We start from the raw sequence: 17,380 nt of genomic DNA on the forward strand, positions 1-17,380 counted from the left end.
CCCCTCGGGGAAACTCGAGGTCTGGTTTGACTTGTAGGATGTCTCATCCGGTGTTGCCCTGAGAACGAGATATGTGCAGCTCCTATCGGGATTATCGGCGCATCCGGCGGCTTTGCTGGTCTTGTTTTACCATTGTCGAAATGTTTTGTAAACCAGGATTCCAAGATTGATCGGGTCTTTCTGGGAGAAGGAATATCCTTCTTTGATCGCGAGAACTTATCATGGGCTAAGTTGGGACACCCCTGCAGGGTATAAACTTCCGAGAGCCGTGCCCGCGGTTATGTGGCAGATGGGAATTTGTTAATGTCCGGTTGTAGATAACTTGACACCAGATCCGAATTAAAACACATCAACCGCGTGTGTAGCCGTGATGGTCTCTTCTCGGCGGAGTCCGGGAAGTGAACACGGTCTTTGGGTTATGTTTGACGTAAGTAGGTGTTCAGGATCACCTATTGATCATTGCTAGTTGATGACCGTTCCTTTGCTTCTCTTCTCGCTCTTATTTGCGTATGTTAGCCACCATACTTGCTTAGACGCTGCTGCAACCTCACCACTTTACCCCTTCCTTACCCATTAAGCTTTGCTAGTCTTGATACCCATGGTAATGGGATTGCTGAGTCCTCGTGGCTCACAGATTACTACAACAACAGTTGCAGGTACAGGTTATACGATGATCATGACGCGAGGGCGATGCTTGCTTGCTTGAGTTCTTCTTCTGCTTCCTCTTCGATCAGGGGATAGGTTCCAGGTCGGCAGCCTGGGCTAGCAGGGTGGATATTGTTTGAGTTTCTGTTTATGATTCATCCGTAGTCGGATGTTGTTCTTGTATGTTATATTGTTGTATTCATGTGACATTGTATGTTTTATATGTATCCCCATCTATTATGTAATGTTGATGTAATGATATCCACCTTGCAAAAGTGTTTCAATATGTGGGTCTATCCTTGGTGGGACCTTCGAGTTCCTTTTGGATAGGGTCGCATATTGGGCGTGACAAGTTGGTATCAGAGCCTCGACCGACCTTAGAAGCCCCCCTTGATTGATCGTGTAGTTTGGCCGTTGTTGAGTCTAGAAGAAAACTTTTTCTGAGTCTAGTTATATCGGAGAGTAGGAATTCTTTTTACTCCTCTTCCCCTTCGTCGCTCTGGTAAGGAATCTTGACGTAAGTGTTTTGAATTACTCCTCTTCCCCTTCAAATTTTTCTTTAGGTTCACGCAGTTAGTTTTCCGATCGTTGTTCCCCAGCTCTTTTATCTGGTGCATTTCTCGTCAAGTTGAATCGAGCATCTTCATCTTTGAGTTCAATCCTCAGTTGTTTTCTTTTCCCACCCACCCACCTCTTTTTCTTCTCGGAACCGTAGTCCGTAATCGAGTACCCATCCTACTCGTGTGAAGTCTTTGCTTTCTTTCCTCAATTATTTCAACCGGTGTTTTCTCTTCAAGTTATCCGTCATTTCTCCCTTCCAAGATGCTTTGTTTTCCCGCCCTCCCACCCTCTTCTTCCCGGAGTTTGAGTCTCTTTCGACCATCTATTTCATTCGCACGGAGCCTCTTCAGTCTTCCCTCAATTATTTCAACCGGTGAATTCTCGTCTCGTTCGTCACTCTTCATCCCTTTCTTTTTCCGGTGCACTCAATTCAAGTTTTCGGGTTGATCACATTCTTCCCCTCGGCTCAAGTGTTTTCCCTGCTCGTTCGCCTCTCACCAGTTTATCCTTCCGGAGTGTTCAAGACATCTCAGGAGACTCGTCCGTGTTCCAATTAATTCGAGGTTGTCACCTCATTCAAATATTTCAATTGTTCCGGTGCATCATCTATTTGTTCAACAATCCTTTTCAACGGTGTTTTTCTCTTTAGTGGGCCCTAACCCACAGGTATTTTCCCAGGATCTTACCTGACTCTTCTAATTCCCCCGGAGTTATTCTAAAATTCTTTTCAAGTGTGATGTAAGAATGGATTCCATCAGTCACATGCCTTCTCCAAGATCGATATCAAATCATTTTCATTGTTGGCTCTACCTCTTTGTTTTTCATTCTCCCGGAGTATCTCAGTAATTTTGGTGGTGTTTCTCGTCATCATTTGAAGATCAAAGAAGAGTTTTCTCTAAATCTTGTCCGTTCTCTCGAAGATTCATGGTTCTAGCTTCATGTTATCCTCTCATATTATTCTGTTTGTCAGATATTCTTTCTTACCCATCCGGAGTATTTCAGGAGTTGATTTCTGTTTCGTTTCACCGGAGGCAATAATTCCAGAAGAATTCTTCGTCCTCACATTTCAGTTACCGTTATCCAATTACCCCGGTGCTTCGTTCAAGTATTTTTCAATCAGTTCGCGATCCCTTCGTTATCTTGTCTCTTAATTCCCTCAAGTATCTTTGTGCTTTACTAATTCTTCCCGGCGATTCATTCTCTTTCACCAGTCTTTTCCGAATTCTAACGGTGGTTCTTTAAGATTCTTTTCCTTGATTATCATATTAATTCTTTCGATCTTTTCAATCCTACCGGTGGTGCATGAAGACTTTCTCAAGTTTGCGATATTTCCCTTCTCAATCCTTTCTCAAGAAGAATAAGTAGTATGACAAACCCATTGCTTGTCATCAATTTAATTTGATGAAGGATAAGCATACAATAAATCTTATTCTTATTTCATCCAAGTGAGTAATCCCTTCTTTAGAGTTTGTTCTTGATGAATAAATTCTAGTTCCAAGTGCTTTCATCTTTTCTTTTCCGGAGTTCAATTTCCTCGGCCATCTCGTCGGAACCTCCATCTAAATCACCGCAAGGCTCATCTTATTCTTTCATCCTTCATTCTATCTCACCATCCTTTTGTCACCGGAGTTCTTCATGGTGGTTCTTCATGATTTAATTCATTCTTCAAGTGTTCATCAAGATTCTTGTTCAAGGAGTTCTAGTATCTTTTATTCTTGCATCTCGAGGTGCAATTAAATCTCTATATCCTTTTGAAGTGGAGTTTTGCATTTCTTTGTTCTTCTCAGCTATCCAATCATTCCCGCTTGTGGTCGGAGATCACCTCATAATTTTGATATGTTATCCATAAGTCCACAACAAGCAATTCTTTCGTTGTTGATTTTTTCTCAACAACTCCGTTCAGTCTTATCCATTTTTTTTCTCATTCTAACCACTCCGGTTAGAACGAGTGGTTTTATAGTCTATCTGATTCCGTGAGTTTGCGATTCTCGTCATTCTCGTCGTTCCTCTCTTCTTCTCGAGTGCTCTCGATTCTTTGCTTCTTCTCTTGAGTTCTTGTTTCACCTCATCTCTTTTCACTTCCGTCTCGATCTTAAGATCTCGGGACGAGATCTCTTGTTAGTGGAGGAGTGTTGTAACGCCCCGGATTCGATGCGCTAGGTGTCTGCCAGTTATTCGCCGTCTTTGCCATGTAATTTGCTTGCGTGTTGCATTTTATCATGTCATCTTGTGCATTCCATTTTGCATACGTGTTCGTCTCTTGCATCCGAGCATTTTCCCCGTTGTCCGTTTTGCAATCCGGCACTCCTATGTCATCCGGCGTTCCCCTTTGGTCTTTTGTTGTGAGCGGGTGTTAAACTTTCTCGGAATGGCCCGAGATTTGCCAAGCGACCTTGGTATAGCACCGGTAGACCGCTTGTCAAGTTTCGTGCCATTTGGAGGTCGTTTGGTACTCCAACGGTTAACCGGGTAACCGTAAAAGCCCTCTTTGTGTTGCAGCCCAACACCCCTTCAAAGTGGCCCAAAACACAGCAAACTCCCTTCCATGCTCTCGGTCGTTCGATCACTATCGCGTGGCCGAAAACCGCACTCCATTTGGACTCTCCTAGCTCCCTCTACCTATAAATATGTGCCCCTCCCGGATTTTTCGCGCAGTCCAACCCTAGCCCCGCTCCTCTCCGCGCCGCCGGACATGTCCGCCCGGTCGCCGGACATGTCCACCGCCAGCCTCCACGTCGTCCCGATCAATCCCGTGATGCCATGTCAGCCCACCGCCGCCCTCGTCCAACCGGGCGCCGCCACGCGTCCCGGCGCCCGCGCCCCGCCGCCGCAGCCCGCCGGGCCCAGGCGCGGCCCGCCTAGGCCCGCACGCCCGAGCGCCTCCCGCTCCGCCGGTGCAGCCCCGCGCCCTCGCCGCCGGCGAGCATCGCCGTCGCCTGTGCCGCCCGCCGCCCGCTCCACCGGCCCCGAGCGACGCCGCCTCGCCTCCGCCGCCCCTCGCCAGGCCGGACGCCTCCCCGCGGCCCCGCCCCTCGCCGGAGCCGCCCGAGCTCCGCCGCCGCCAGGTCGCCGCGGCTCCGACCGGCGCCCGCCTCCGCCCCGCGTCGCCTCCCTCGCCGGAGCCGCGCCTGTTCGCCGCCGTCCCCGGCCGAATCCGGGATGGGACCAGCCGGATCTGCCTCTCCCCGCCTCCTCCGGCCTCTCTCCGGCCATCTCCGGCGAGATCCGGCGCTGCCTCGGAATCCATGCTGCCTCAGGTTGACTTTCCCCCTCCGAAATTCCACCAAGTCCCGTATATTTGCACATTATCATGCTATGTTCGTTGCATCATAACTCTGCATCCGTAGCTCCATTTCGTGCATGTGATATGTCAAATTGTTCGTCTCGACGAGTAATTCATTTCATTTCATTGCCTCATTTTCATTTGAGCTCATCTTGATGCCCGAAATGCTGTTGGAAGAGTGCATGTTGATGTTAACCTGCTGAAACTGTTATAACATGCTCATTTGTCATTTTTGCCATGTTTGATGTGTGCATCCTATGAGGTTGATGTCTACATGTGTTTTGATCTATGACATGGCATCTTTCCAGTGGTGCCATCCATGTATTTTTGTGGGTCCTGTAGTGAGTGCATCAAGCTTGCTAAGGAGGGTACTTGCTGTTGCTGTTTTCCTGACAGATTCTGTTATAATTTGTTGCTATGTAAACCTGTTGCTACAAGTCATTTCGTGCATTATTCTGGAGATGTTCACTAAGGATGTTTTGTTACACATGTCATGCTCTATCCATTCATGCCCTTGGTTGCAATTATAGCCTGTTGTATCATGTTGTTATCTTGCTCCAAAGTTTGCTAAATGATGTTGCTGTCAACCTGTTAACATGAAGTTCAGTTTTGGCCATATGCTTTTCTAGTCATCCATGCACCCTATGAACTTGTTCTTGCCATGCTTAGCTTCTCAAACATGTCTTCTTACTGTTGGTTGCCTTTTCATGCTATGTATTTCTCTGTGGTGAGTGGTTCAAGCTCACCAACATGTCTACTTATTGTTGTTCCTGCCATGTATGAATCTGTCATATAACTTGCCATGTTTACATGGGTGCCATCATATTTTCTGATCCTTTTTGGCTGATGATCAGTAAGGGACTGTTGTTCTATGCATTTATTAGTATCATTCCATGGCTTTGTTTGCCATGATAAGTTCCTGTAACATGTTGTTTGATAGCTCTAAACATTGCAACCTGATTTTATTTTCTGCCAAGTCTGAAACTGTTATTATTTGCAATGTTACCATGTGTGTTTGAGCATGTTCTAGTAGTTTCTGGAGATAGCTCAGTGTCAGTGTTCATGTTTTGTTGTACTTTACCTGTACTTCATGTCCATGCCTTTTGTTATTTTGTTGGGATGCTTTAGCATATTGTTTTGATGCTTGCAAGATGCCTAGTTGCTGTTATGGACAGATTGTTGTTATGACTTGTATGGAGTGTATGTGTTGAACCGTTGCTCCGTTTTGAGTGTGCTCTATATGAAACTTGCTTGATTTTGCATTTAGCTTCATATTATCATGTTGCATCCTTGTTTTGAGGTGTTTGCTTGATGTTTGTATGCATTTTGCATCAATGTCGTGCTTAACTTGTTTTGCTCATATCTTCTAGGCCGTAGCTCCAAATCTAATGAACTTTATATGTAACTTGACTAGAATTTCGTGTAGATCATCTTGGTGCATCTTAACTTGCTGTTTAACAACTTGAACACAAGGTTTGTTCAGATCTGGACCAATTTCGAAATATTCATATGCGGACTTACCGGAATTGTTATATGTTGTTCCCGGCCTCATCTAAACTTGCCTTGATGTGTTACTCTTGTATGCACCGTCTTTTGCCATGAGTAGCTTAATGTAGCTTTGTCATGCATCATGCTTGTTGTGCACCATGTCTTGTTCATGTGTGGTGTGTTTACCATGTTGTGTGCTTCTTCTCGATAATTCCCGTTTCGTTGCGATCGTGAGGATTCGTTCGTCTACGTGTGGTTCGTCTTCGTGGCTTCATCTCCTTCATGGACTCGTTCTTCTTCCTTGCAGGATTTTAGGCAAGATGACCGCTACCCTGGATCTCACTACTATCATTGCTATGCTAGTTGCTTCGTTCTATCGCTATGCTGCGTTACCTATCATTTGTTCTTCAAGCCTCCCAAATTGCCATGAACCTCTAACCTTTGACACCATTCCTAGCAAACCATTGCTTGGCTATGTTACCGCTTTGCTCAGCCCCTCTTATAGCGTTGCTAGTTGCAGGTGAAGTTTAAGATTGCTCCATGGTGGACAGGGTTATGTTGGGATATCACAATATCTCTTATATTATTAATGCATCTATATATTTGGTAAAGGGTGGAAGGCTCGGCCTTATGCCTGGTGTTTTGTTCCACTCTTGCCAGCCTAGTTTCTATCATACCGGTGTTATGTTCCCGGATTTTGCGTTCCTAACGCGGTCGGGTGATTTATGGGACCCCCTCGACAGTTCGCTTTTAATAAAACTCCTCCAGCAAGGCCCAACCTTGGTTTTACCATTTGCCTCACCACCACCCACCTTTCCCTTGGGAGTAATTAACCCAAGGGTCATCTTTATTTAGCCCCCCCGGGCCAGTGCTTGTCTAAGTGCTGGTCTGAACCGAGTAGACTGCGGGGCCCCCTCGGGGAAACTCGAGGTCTGGTTTGACTCGTAGGATGTCTCATCCGGTGTTTCCCTGAGAACGAGATATGTGCAGTTCCTATCGGGATTGTCGGCGCATCCAGCGGCTTTGCTGGTCTTGTTTTACCATTGTCGAAATGTCTTGGAAACCAGGATTCCAAGATTGATCGGGTCTTCCTGGGAGAAGGAATATCCTTCGTTGATCACGAGAGCTTATCATGGGCTAAGTTGGGACACCCCTGCAGGGTATAAACTTTCGAGAGCCGTGCCCGCGGTTATGTGGCAGATGGGAATTTGTTAATGTCCAGTTGTAGATAACTTGACACCAGATCCGAATTAAAACGTATCGACCGCGTGTGTAGCCGTGATGGTCTCTTCTCGGCGGAGTCCGGGAAGTGAACACGGTCTTTGGGTTATGTTTGACGTAAGTAGGTGTTCAGGGTCACCTCTTGATCATTGCTAGTTGACGACCGTTCCTTTGCTTCTCTTCTCGCTCTTATTTGCGTATGTTAGCCACCATACTTGCTTAGACGCTGCTGCAACCTCACCACTTTACCCCTTCCTTACCCATTAAGCTTTGCTAGTTTTGATACCCATGGTGATGGGATTGCTGAGTCCTCGTGGCTCACAGATTACTACAACAACAGTTGCAGGTACAGGTTATACGATGATCATGACGCGAGAGCGATGCTTGCTTGCTTGAGTTCTTCTTCTGCTTCCTCTTCGATCAGGGGATAGGTTCCAGGTCGGCAGCCTGGGCTAGCAGGGTGGATATTGTTTGAGTTTCTGTTTATGATTCATCCGTAGTCGGATGTTGTTCTTGTATGTTGTATTGTTGTATTCATGTGACATTGTATGTTCTGTATGTATCCCCATCTATTATGTAATGTTGATGTAATGATATACACCTTGCAAAAAGCATTTCAATATGCGGGTCTATCCTTGGTGGGACCTTCGAGTTCCTTTTGGATAGGGTCGCATATTGGGCGTGACAATAAGGTGGAGTTGTGTTGACTTTAACGAGCACTTAAAAATCACTGAGAGAAAACCAACTCCAAATAAAAGCCAAATGATGCAAAAGTTTTTGTTGGTCCAAATTTTCATGCTTTAATAAAGCAAATGAAATGTTACAAAATGCAGGGTGTGACAGACCTACCCCCCTTACAAGAATCTCGTCCCCGAGATTCCTAAACTAGGCTTTAAAGATATACGGAAACTCGGATCTAAGGTAGTCTTCACGTTCCCAGGTGGCTTCCGCTTCAGTGTGGTTGCTCCACTGGACCTTGAAGTACTTGATGGTGCGGCTTCGAGTGTGTCGCTCAGCCTCATCCAAAATGCAGATGGGCCTCTCACGATAGGTCAAATCAGGCTGAAGGTCAATTGCTTGGTGGTCGATGTCTTTGTAAAGATCAGGCTTGTCTGGAACTTGGAGGCACTTCCGAAGTTGTGACACGTGGAATACGTTGTGCACATAGGATAGTTCAGGCGGCAGTTCCAACTGGTAAGCCACCTCTCCTCGTTATTCAGTGATCTTGAAGGGGCCAATGTATCTTGGTGCGAGCTTCCCCTTAACATGGAAACGCCGGGTTCCCTTGAGAGGTGTGACCCGGAGATAGACATGGTCTCCAACTCGGAGGTTTACGTCTCTACGACGTGAGTCAGCGTAGCTCTTCTACCTTGACTTGGCAATCTTCAAACGCTCTCTGACAAGCTGGACTTGCTCTTCTGCTTCACGGAGGATATCGGGCCCAAATACTAGTCCTTCTCCGGTCTCTGACCAATTGAGGGGTGTGCGGCACTTCCGTCCGTATAACACCTCAAATGGTGCCATCTGAAGGCTTGACTGATAACTGTTGTTGTAAGAGAACTCGGCAAAAGGGAGGCAATCTTCCCACCTAGCTCCATATGCTAAGACACAAGCTCGGAGCATGTCTTCGAGTATCTGATTTACTCGTTCTGTCTGACCTCCGGTCTGTGTGTGGAAAGCAGTGCTGAAGGACAACTTGGTCCCATTGGCCTCTTGCAACTTCTTCCAGAACCTTGAGGTAAACTGGGTTCCTCGATCTGACACAATCTCCTTGGGAACACCATGAAGGCTTACGACCCTGTTGATGTATAGAGTTGCTAGCTGGTTGCCATCATGGGTAGTCTTAAGAGGAATGAAATGGGCTACTTTGGTCAAATGATCGACTATGACCCAGATGGAGTCATGTCCCTTGTTTGACCTAGGTAGTCCATTGATGAAATCCATCCCGACTTTATCCCATTTCCACTCGGGAACCTTGAGTGGTTGGAGCAATCCAGCAGGTTGCTGATATTCAGCCTTGACTCTTTGGCATGCATCACACTTTGCAACATAGGTGGCAATCTCCCTTTTCATCCCGTGCCACCAAAATCTTTCCTTCAGGTCTTGATACATCTTGGTTCCTCCAGGGTGGATGGAATACGGGGTGTCATGAGCTTCTTGCAAGATCAGATTCTTGAGCTCAACCTTGTTGGGCACGCAAATGTGATTCCCAAACCACACAATTCCTTTCTCATCCTCTGAGAATCCTGGGGCCTTGCCTCCCTTGATCTTCCTCTTGATGCCTTCAATACTTTCGTGTCCCTTCTGAGCTTCCTTAATATCGTCCATCAAGGTAGGCCTAACTTCGAGGTTGGCCAAGAATCCTGGTGCAACCAGTTCCAACCCGAAGCTTTCAAGTTCTTCATACAAGGCGGGTAGCTTGTCCTTAAGCATAGCATTCAAGTAACAAGCCTTTCTGCTTAATGCATCTGCTACCACATTAGCCTTCCCAGGGTGGTATTGAACATTAAGGTCATAATCTTTGATCAACTCTAGCCATCTTCTTTGCCTCATGTTCAATTCCTTTTGAGTGAAGATATACTTTAGTCTTTTGTGATCCGTGTATATCTCACATCGCTTCCCTAAGAGGTAATGTCGCCATGTCTTCAGGGCATGAACCACTGCTGCTAACTCAAGATCATGAGTAGCATAGTTCTCTTCATGAGGCTGTAGTTGCCTTGAAAGGTAAGCTACGACTCTGCCTTCTTGCATCAGAACACCTCCCAGTCCGGTTCTTGACGCATCACAATATATCACAAACTCCTTATGTATATCTGATGTGGCCAGAACTGGGGCGGTGGTCAGTCTCTTCTTCAGCTCCTGGAAGCTCCCTTCGCACTTCGGCATCCATTCAAACTTCGTGTCCTTCTTCAAGAGTTGAGTCATGGGTCGGGCAATGCTTGAGAATCCTTCAACAAACTTGTGGTAATATCCCGCGAGTCCAAGAAAGCTTCTGACTTCCTTCACATTGCTTGGGGATTGCCATTCAGTCACGGCTTCAATCTTAGCGGGATCGACTGACAATCCTTCTTCGGTCAAAACATGACCCAGGAATCCAACTTCGCGCAGCCAAAATTCACACTTGCTGAACTTGGCATACAGTTGGTGCTCTCGGAGCTTGTCTAGGACCATCCTCAAGTGTTGCTCGTGCTCTTCTTTCGCCTTCGAGAAGACAAGAATGTCATCAATGAAGACAACAACAAACTTGTCCAAATATTCCATGAAGACCTTATTCATGAGATACATGAAGTAAGCTGGGGCATTGGTCAATCCAAAGGACATGACCGTGCACTCATACAGGCCATATCTGGTTACAAATGCCATCTTCGGAATATCTTGGGGTCGGATTTTCAGCTGGTAGTACCCAGATCTGAGGTCGATCTTGGAGAACACCTTGGCCCCATTGAGTTGATCAAACAGATCTTCAATCTTGGGAAGTGGATACTTGTTCTTGATTGTAACTTCATTGAAGGAGCGGTAGTCAATGCACAAGCGGATGGTACCGTCCTTCTTTGCCACAAACAGAATAGGTGATCCCCAAGGGGAGGCACTAGGGCGGATAAATCCCTTCCTCAACTGCTCTTCTAGTTGCTTCTTCAATTCTGCTAACTCCTCCGATCCCATTCTATAAGGCTTCTTATAGATGGGTCCCTCTCCGGGTATGAGCTCGATGATGAACTCAATGTCTCGGTCAGGAGGCATTCCCGGTAGCTCATTAGGAAAGACATCGGGGTATTCGCATACTACCGGCACATGCTCCAGTTCAACTTCAGTCAAATAGTTGACTTGGTGGGCTTGAGCAGAGGAAGGGTTGGAGGCAAATTTAACTTCGACTCCTTGGTCATTGGTCACAGTGACAGTCCGGTTGGCACAATCTAACAAGCCTTGGTGCTTGATGAGCCAATCCATTCCTAAGATCACATCCAAGCCTTGCGATCTTAAGATGATAAGGTCTGCTAGGAAGTCTACCCCATTAATGACAATACCGACTCCTTTACATCCTATCTTGGCTCTCATCTCTGCTCCGGGGGTTTGTACCACCATAGGGTTATTTAGGGGTGTAGGGGTCATGCCACTTTTTAATGCAAACTTTTGGGTGACAAATGAATGCGTGGCTCCAGAATCAAACAAGACAGTTGCAGGTGATGAATTGACAAGGAACGTACCCAGCACGACGTCCGGGTCTTCCTGGGCTTCTTCTGCAGTGACATGATTCACACGACCCTTGCCGTTGTTGGGCAGGTTGCGGGGAGCTTGGTTCCTTGTTGGCATTCCACGGCCTTGTCCTGGGTTCTGCGCATTGGGGCGCGGGGCGTCGGGCTTCTTGTTGGGGCAATTCTTGGACTAATGGCCTGGCTGACCACATCCAAAGCAAGTGACTTGGTTGGGGTTGCTGCTCTTGCTGGCATTGTTATTGGGGTTGTTGTAAGCTGGCCTGGGGTTGGCATACTACTGAGGTGGATACTTGGTGCGGGGTGCAGGAGCTCTTGGCTGCTGATAGGTTGGCTTGACCGGGGCTGGCTGCCACGGGCGAGGCTTCTGGTTGCTGGAGCTACCCTTGCTGATCATCTTGCGCTTACGGGTATCATCCAAAGCACGTCGCTTGTCCTCAAGCATGAGTGCCTTGTTCACCAGATCAGGAAAGGTCAGGCAGTCACACACAACGAGCGAGTACTGCAGAGTCTGGTTAAGGCCTTCCATGAAGCGCTCCTTTTTGGAAGCATCAGTGCTGACATCCTCAGGGGCATACCTTGAGAGAACACTGAACTTCTGCATGTACTCCTTGACAGTGCTCCCTCCTTGCTTCAGGGCTCGGAACTCACGCTTCTTGATGGCCATGATTCCAGAAGGAATGTGGGCCTTGCAGAATTCTGCCTTGAAGTTATTCCAAGTGATGTCTTGCTCAACATGCATGGCCTTGAATCCATCCCACCAAGCTCGGGCAATTCCCCCGAGACAGTGGGCAACATATGCCACCTTCTCACGGTCCTCAGTGCATCCGACTAGTGCCAGCAGATCCTCAATGGTGCGGACCCAGTCGTCTGCAACCAGGGGTTCAGCAGTCTCGATGAAGGTGGGTGGTGCATGCTTCTTGAACTCCACCAACATGGAACATCCATTGCCGTGTCCCGCCGGCTGGCGATTGACAGCTTGAGCAATCATCTGGAGGGCTGCAGTGTTGGCTTGGCATTCCTCTCGGAAGGCTTGGAGAAGTTGAGCCATGTCCATGTTTGGAGGAGGTGGTGGTGGTGGAGTCGGTCCTCGGGCTTGGTCCTGGCTGACTCCTGCTTCAGCAGAACCTCCGGCTTCTTGCTGCTGGGCAGAGGTACCAGTACGTGTTACAACAGGCATCCTGTTGGAGCGGACAAGGTCTCATGATTGGGAAAATAAAATGAGGGAAAGCAATATAGATGGGATGCCTAGTAAGGGGGTGGGGGTGATACAATTTTATGCCAAGCCGAGGCCGGAAGGGCCAACTCATGCATTAAAACCAAATGGGTGATGTAGTTGTTTACAATGCCCCGAAAGGGAAAGTACAACTTCCATCAAAACACATTGAAAGCAAACACAACACAACGTTGTTTCATATGAACCATTACAAGGACTCGACTTCGCATAGGGGTACACGACCTATCCTACCATTGGGTTACGGACTGGCCTATCCTAGTCCTGAACGATGTCTAAGTGGTGGAATGCTCGGTCGGGTATTCCGGCTCCTCTGGGTCTTTCTCCTCAACTTCATCTGTCTTAGTCTCTTCGTCACTTGAGGGAGTGGAGGAGTGGAGGAGCTGAACACGGTGCTGCTTCGCCGGGGGCACCGTGAAGAGGTTGCGGTAGTCTTTCGCCGTCATACGGCGTGGCTGAGATGACCCCATGGCATCCGTGATCTGTGGGGGTCGCCCGCCTCGATAGGCTACAACGGGCTGTCTAGGGGGTGCACCATCCTTCTTGATCCTATCCGCCTTCGTCTGAGCCAGGCGGAGGAGTTCCTTGGTCTCGTGGAGTTCCTTCCGAAGCTCCACCGACTCCAAGGCCAAGTGTTGTGCCAGGCTGTCGGCACACAAGCTGAAGTAGGTCTGGAAACGGAGGGAAAGTCCTTCGTCCATGGGTGGAGCTGGTGCGCTGCTCTCGTCATCACCCTCCTTACGATAAGGCAGGTAACGAGTGGCTGGCTCACTTGCCATCTCTGGCAGAAGATCTCGAAGGTGAGTCAATGCCTTGAGAGCAGCAGTCTCCACGGCGAGAAGCAGGGTTGCCGTCTGGGGTCCCTCAAAGAACGAGCTCGTTGGAGAGTCGTCACCCTCACGACTACCTCCACATGATACTCCTTCTTAGTGCTGTTGATCCAGTGCTCGTGGTAGGAGAAGGTGGGGGCTCGAGTGAACTGGCACTTCCTGAGGCTATCCTCAAGAAGCACGGGAAATCCGGTGGTCAGGAAGTCCTCGGGTATGACGGCCATCTACAAAAGTGGAAGGGGAAGGGTCAATAGAGGGAATGTGACCTATGTTTGGGATACCATCAGAAAACATAGGTATATAGGTAATTTCGTGGATAGTCTCACTCTAACTAACGTCCATGCTAACTAAGGCTTCCTACAGTCAGGATGGCTCTGGTACCAGCTCTGTGGGGACCCCGACTCATAAGTCGAGATTACCGAATGCACGTGTACAGTGATCCCAGAGATCAATGCTCACTGAACACACAGAAGCTGAATAACAAGAGTCTTACATCCATACATACCGTCTTACACAAATTATGACCATTATGGTCAAGTCTTACATTGATAAAGCCTTAAGGGCTGAACATCAAATGAAACACAAGCAGCGGAAAATCTTCGTCGATAAGTAGAACCCATGCCATCTGCCTTAACCCTACAGGCATTCTGACTGGGAAACGCCCTAGTTCACATGTTCGTCTCCAAAGAACTCTTCTTAGAACTCCGGTTCTTCCATGCCTGGTCAATTAAATAACCAGTGGCAAGCCAATGAGTACTTTGAATGTACTCGCAAGCAACCCATGTTTTGGTTCAAGATACAACAATGCATGATATAGGTAAATTTTTGCAGAAAGCTAGTTTTGAGTGTAATGACATGTTCAACCACTAGTAAGACATGCATCAAGAGAATTCACGTAACCATGAGGACAGGTTACAGATATCAACATAAATAGAGTGGGTACCAACCCAACTCAATCATGTCAAGTCCTTTGACTTGACCCAAGTAGTTTTATCAGCTCACACACACGGTTGCAAAACTCTAGACATAGTTTAAGCAGCACCACCCAACCTTCCTTGACCGTGGACACGGCTATTCGAATCGTTTTACACTCTGCAGAGGTTGCACACTTTACCCACAAGATCCGGGGAACTTCCGTGTCATCCACGACCTGCGATACCTCAAGTACCCGGGGTAAGCACCCGATCACTACCTTTCCCTAGACGACACTAACAAGGATTCCACTTTTTGTTCCGTATCCTCACGATGTACATCACGCGAGACTCACTCGAGATTGTAACATCCGAGAGGGGACACAACGGTGTATCCGGTACCCTGTGAAAACAGTCATGGCCGCCCTACCTGGCACGACCCCGTCTCGAGAGAGAGCACCAACTCTCCCCCGTCACTAGTAATGCGGGCTCAAAGCTAGTATCGACCTAGGTAATCAATAATGCCTTTCCCATATAAGGGTAGAGTGGTTGCGCATGTAAGGTTGGGACAGTCATCAAATCTTAAATCTAATCCGTTTTCGAAAAGAACACACACACTTGCCTCGGTACACCACTTCGTCATCAAGTGGTTACCCATCTCATCATCTCCCTCGGGCATAAGTGGCACCCGACCGGGTTTTCAAAAAAGTCTTTTGAAAGTACTTTGTCTCCATCATCATGCATATTCCCGTCCCTTTTTGCGTAGCACTACTTTACCATCCTATCTACTCCCACCGGCATAACCCTCATAAGAAGGTATGGTCATGCACAATGCAAGTATCAACGAGGAAGTACAGTGGCAAACCATCAAAGTGGTTACTACCTCATCATGTTTCCATTGCCACAACAATATGGTGCTATATGATATGCATAAAAAGGGTTTCATAGACATGGTCAAAGGGCTGCTTGCCTGGCTCAACAAAGTCTTCTGGGTCTTCAAAGTCTTCTGGTCCAACTCCTTCGTCAGCAACGCAATCTATCGTCGCAAAATAATAACGAGAAAAATAAGGCAATAATAAAACAGAAAAACCAAAGTGCTCAGAAAAATGTCAACTCATTTTTGTTAAATACTAGGGTGAAAACTAAGAATGGGAAGATTCCTAGTTTTGGATTTGGAGTAGCAGAATAGGAGAAATGGATTTACAAAGGTATATTTAAATGCCTAAAATCACATTTAAATATTTACAGTGAAGAAAAGGTTGTGGGATTTGAATGAAAGTTGCACCATTAAATAGGTGGTATTTTTGCAAGAATTTAGGAACTAGAATTATTTTATTTGGACATATATTTTATCCTGTGGGATTTTTGGAAGGGTGACAGAAAAAGAAAAAGAAAAGGGCTCTGTGCCTGCTGGGCCAGAACAGCCGCAGCGCAGCAGGCCCAGCCAGAGAGGGGAGATGGAGGGGAGAGGCCGACAGGCGGGGCCCTCCTGTCATCCCTAACCCCGAGTCCAGACGGCTGGCGAGCTCACCGGCGATGATGCAGGGCACGGCGAGGTCGGGCGAGGGCACGGATGGACTCAGCGTCGTGTCGCCGTTCGGGTGGAGGTGGTGGACGTCACCGGAGCAGCCTGGTTCGTCGGCGACGAGGAGGCATGGCGGAGGAGCTTCGGGCGTCGATGGTTCCGGCCGTTCTCGGCTGCAAAAGGAGTGGGGAAGAGAGGGGAAAGGGTCAGCGTGGCCGCGCGGTTCTAGATCGAGAGAAAACGGGGGTGGAGGAGGCATGTACCGCGCGAACGCCGACGAGCCGAGGCGGCGTAGCTCGAGCTCGATCTCGAGCTCGGGCGGCTCTAGAGATGAATGGGGGGTGCGGGAGGTTGATTAGGAGTGTGGGAGACCGACAGGGAGTGAAGGAGGGGCTCGGGGTCGCCTTATATAGGCTGGCCGAGGTCCACCGTAGGCGTGTCCTACGGGTGCCCGCGGGATCGGCTCGGGTGGCCGTTAGAGAGGGGACGAAGGGCTCGGGGGTGTTCACGGGGGTGGTCTAGGGTGCTAAGGAGAGAGAGGAGGAGAGGGACGAGCTGCGGGTGGGCCACAGGAGCGGCGCACGCATTGGCCGAGCGGAGCGGCGCTCTGGCGTGAGCTGCAGGGGAGAGAGGAGGGTGCGGGAGCAAGTGGGCAGCCTGCTGGCATGGAGCGGACTTCGAGGGGCATCTACTGGCGCGCGAGGGAGGCTCGAGGTGGTCGGGGGACGCAGCGTCAACGGTCGGGTGCCCTGCCAGGCGCTCCAGAGCGCGACTTTGGCCGGCATCCGCAGTTTTGCCACGTCCGCGCGCGTCCACTTGTGTCTGGCAGCTGGAGGGGGCATGGGCAAAAGCTGGTGGGAGCCTTGGATGCTCTCGAAAGCTGAGGGGAGAGAAGGAGGCTGAGAGAGAGGGGGGAATCTGCTATCCAGAGAAGAAAAATGGGGTTCCGCCTCTCTTCATCATTTCTTCCTTGGGCAGGAAAGCATCCAGGTGATAGGGGGAGCTAGGAGGGGTTGTGGTAAAAAGAAGGGCTCATGGAGATTAGTGGGAGAGGCCAAAATGGGATTTTGGTAAAGTGGCAGAAAGTGTTTGATAAAGGTTTTGGCAAGCAAATGATTTCCAATAGCCATGTGACTCTAGAGGGTGAAATGACACATGTCAATAGGGCCTTCCACCAATTTGGAGCTTATTTGGGCAAAGTTGCCAATGCAACTTTTGTAAACCCTAGAAATGAGCAGAAATAGACCTGTGCAGATCTAGTTGAGCAAATCACTTCTCCTTGATGCAATACTTGCTGTAGTGGCCTCATTTGGTCATGTGAAAATACTCACCAAAGTTGGGGTCAAGGAGAGAAAGTTGGTAGTACAAACTTGTTCAAATTTGATTCTAGTCAAAGAGGGTTTTGAGGCACTTTGATCAAGATATCCTTTTCTCCAACCTGTGCCATTTGGTCTAGATGCATTATTAGACC

The sequence above is a fragment of the Triticum aestivum genome, chromosome 5B (assembly GCF_018294505.1).
Source record: "Triticum aestivum cultivar Chinese Spring chromosome 5B, IWGSC CS RefSeq v2.1, whole genome shotgun sequence".
NCBI lineage: Eukaryota > Viridiplantae > Streptophyta > Magnoliopsida > Poales > Poaceae > Triticum > Triticum aestivum.